Genomic DNA, 3,666 nt, shown 5'->3' on the forward strand with positions numbered 1-3,666 from the left:
AGGTGCGCGTCGGGTCCTCGTACCCATGTTTGTTTGTTTGTTTGTTTGTTTGTTTGTTTGTTTATGTACATTTAGTGTTATGGAGAATACTCTGTGGACTTTATTAAAAGACTCCATTTTACACTCCATTTGACTCTCCTGCGCCTGACTTCCCTGCCACCTATTACACCTATGCATGACAAACACCTAATTGCTGTTACCCAGATCCCCCTTGCAAAACAGGTTTTAAACCTCAAGGGTATTTTCCTGGTTGTTTCCTGGTTTCATAAAAAAATGTATTATGAGGATGATTAGGTTCCAAGAAATGTAAAGCTCTGAAAGGATCAACCTCTAGTTGTCTGGCAGGTTCTTTAGCATTTCCCATGAAAAGGCATGATGACAGTTGTGCCACACCTCGTCACTAGTCTGGTTGAAATCTAGTGCATAGATTTACATGGATGGCAAACCCTAACACTAACAAGAGGCCTCTAAATGGTTAAGGAATGGTTCATTTTCTTTCTCAAAACATGCTCTGTTCAAATGTTTAGCGTTGTTTAGGAGAATGCAGGCATACACCTTATGCAGTCTAACCTGTCCTCGGGATAATGTTACCTATCTTGAGTACACTGAACATGCTAGCACTGCTAATAATAGCCTTTACGATTTCCTTTTCTTAATGACTGTCATTATTCTGTGTTTGTGCAGTAAAAACTGATAGAAACCTTTCAGAAAAACTGCATGACTCACCATACACTGATTATGAGTGAATTTGAGTCAGATTGAAGAGAGAAAAAATAAATTTTAACTTCATAGATTTAGCCGGTGGTAACTTGTGGAATAGACACCGGCTGAAATGCGGTTTGAACCAATCAGCATTAAGGATTAGAACCACCTGTTGTATAATATAGAAATTCATTCTGATGTCATAGTCAATTTTCACATTGTTCCTTTTTATATACTTGTAACGTCTAAAATGTAGTTGTGTTTCTTTCTTACAGGACAAACATGTCATCAACAACTTCCAACCGAAGACATCATCTAACTCTGATAGCTGCTCTTGGGGTTTTGTGTTCAGTGGTACTATTTTTTGTTTACTTTCAACCCTCATCTACTGCATGTCCATCTCGATTAGATGATTTGCCATTTTTGGCAAAGGGAGATGTTTCCTCATCTACCAAAAAGCCTGTGGAAAAGCCGCTTGTGTTGCTCTGGTTCTGGCCACTGGGTGTGAGATGGAATTTTGAAATCTGCAAAACCCATTTCAACATCGATAGCTGTGTTCTGACAGATGACAGATCCCTTTATGACAAAGCAGAGGGAGTGGTGGTTTTTCACACAGACATCAGCTGGGACCTGAAGAACCTGCCTCAGTCTCCTCGTCCACATTTTCAGAAATGGATCTGGTTTCATGTGGAATCACCAACAAATACCGCCAGAATACCAGGTCTGGAAAATCTATTTAACCTCACTTTGAGCTATAGACGAGATGCTGACATCACAGTGCGAAATGAATTGACAACCGTGAAGACTGAAAAGGACAGTGAGTTTGTGCTGCCCAAGAAGGATAAATTATTTTGTTGGATTGTGAGCAACAACAATCCTTCAACTGGGACAGGAACCAGAGCAAAGTACTATCAAGAGTTGGTCAAACACATCAAGATACATGTTTATGGTTCTGCTTTTACAGGGAGTCGTTTGAAATATGAGGAGTATTACTCAACCCTTGCTAGCTGTAAACAGATAAATTGTGAAAAAAAACAGATATAAATTGTAGTCTGTGACTACATCACAGAAAAGGTGAACGGACCACTTGTAGCAGGAACCATACCAGTAGTCATGGGCCCAACCAGAGAGAACTATGAACAGTTTTTCCCAGCTGGTTCTTTCATTCATGTAAATGACTTTACTAATGCAAAGGCACTGGCTGACTTCCTTTTTCAATTGGACAAGAATGATGAGATGTATATAAGTTACTTCACCTGGAGGAGGTACCTTATTGCCAAACCCCACCTCCTGACAATGAAGGAAGAGTTTATTCAACCTGTTTGTTTAGCCTGTGAATAGATGGCAAGAGACAAAGGATATTACAATGTTGTCCACAACCTTTATGAATGGTACTTTGGATGAGGGTTTAGCCATAATTTTGTAAGCACAGAAAATATCATTTTAGCTTAGCTGCGTAAACGGATTACAATTTTAAAAGTGTAATTTTACTACAGTTGGCTAAATCAGCTGATCACACAGCTATTCTTGGTAGTCTTAAACAAATCTACATTAAAACCAAACTATACACCTCACACACATGGTTATGGGCTTAAAAAAGAAGAAACCTGTTCCATGTCAGGTATAGAGTTTAAATGTATTACATTTTCACTTTGAATCTCAAGATTACATTTTATATTCATCACAGAAGACTGAACTATAAGGAAATGGTTTGACATAGAAACACCAGATTTTAGTCTGTTGAAAAATTCTAATCACATTCCACCCATGAGATCAAAGACGGTGCTTTGGTAATTGATTGCAGGAAAGGGCTACTGTGTCTGAATACAATTACTTAAAGTGATTTTGTAGTCATTACTCACACCGATAGTCACTGTGACCCTGTAGGGCAGGGTCAAACTAATTCCAGGGAGGGCCATGTTTTGGGGGTTTTCCTTTCAATGATGACCTAGACACCCAGATGAGAGGAGTTCCTTACTAATTAGTGACCTTAATTCATCAATCAAATGCAAGGGTGGAGCGGAAACCCACAGATACTCTGTCCTCCATGGAATTAGTTTGACGTGTTGTAGAGGGTCCAGATTTGAGTTGTAGAATTTTATTGCTGTTTGTATGACATTTGAGTAGTGCCTCCAATATAATTTCCCAGTGTGCCTAGTCTTTGAGTGAATTGCAGAGTTACTGTACCACCCATGACTGTATTTGTTCGTGACAGCGACATGGTTGTTGAATTCACTCATTTTTAGTTGTGTGGGTGGCCTTCACTGAGTGAGTTCCTAGGCAAATGTTGTCTTTATAGTTCAACTCTTAATGACAAAACATTACACATCCAGTAAGGCCTTATTTTGAGGTCTAGTGAAATTCCAGTAACTTTACCACATTTTCAAAAAATCCTGGTTGAAGGATTTCAAGGAATCTTCCAACTGGGATTCCTGAAAAACCTGGGAAATGTACCATCATTTTGCAACCACACCTGCAAGTCACATTGTGCTTGTCAGGACCCGGTTACGAACCCGGGTCTCCGGAGTGAGAAACAGTCACTTAACCAACTGAGCCACGAATAGTCAACAGAACCCAGAAGATGAGGCAGACACAGCAGTACTTGAGATGGTGTATTTAATGAAGTAAAAAGTGAAGTTCTTCAGGAAAACATGTAACTCCACAACCTCCAAAGGAATTCCACAAGAACAAAGGTAATCCTCCAAGACAAAAAAGGTAAATCCACAAGATGGAAGGTATAGCACAAAAAGCCTCAAAAGATACTCAAAAAACAAACAAGAACAAAAAAAACAGAATTCCACAAGAGTCCACCGGGATCAACAAGAGTTCACAGAGTACTAGGGCTGGGTGCTAACATACAAACACAGAGCAAAGAACTAAGGAAAACAAAGGGTTTAAATACAATCAGGGGAAACGAGGCACAGGTGCAAATAATAATAATGGGGATCAAGGGAAAACAAAAGG

General features: G+C 39.4%; 1 pseudogene; it reads left to right on the plus strand.

Moving 5' to 3' along the window:
* Positions 1–406: 406 nt before the first annotated feature.
* LOC123995353 lies at positions 407–2,106 on the plus strand (annotated as a pseudogene).
* The last annotated feature ends 1,560 nt before the right edge of the window (positions 2,107–3,666 follow it).

Source organism: Oncorhynchus gorbuscha, linkage group LG14 (genome assembly GCF_021184085.1).
Source record: "Oncorhynchus gorbuscha isolate QuinsamMale2020 ecotype Even-year linkage group LG14, OgorEven_v1.0, whole genome shotgun sequence".
Taxonomy (NCBI): Eukaryota; Metazoa; Chordata; class Actinopteri; order Salmoniformes; family Salmonidae; genus Oncorhynchus; species Oncorhynchus gorbuscha.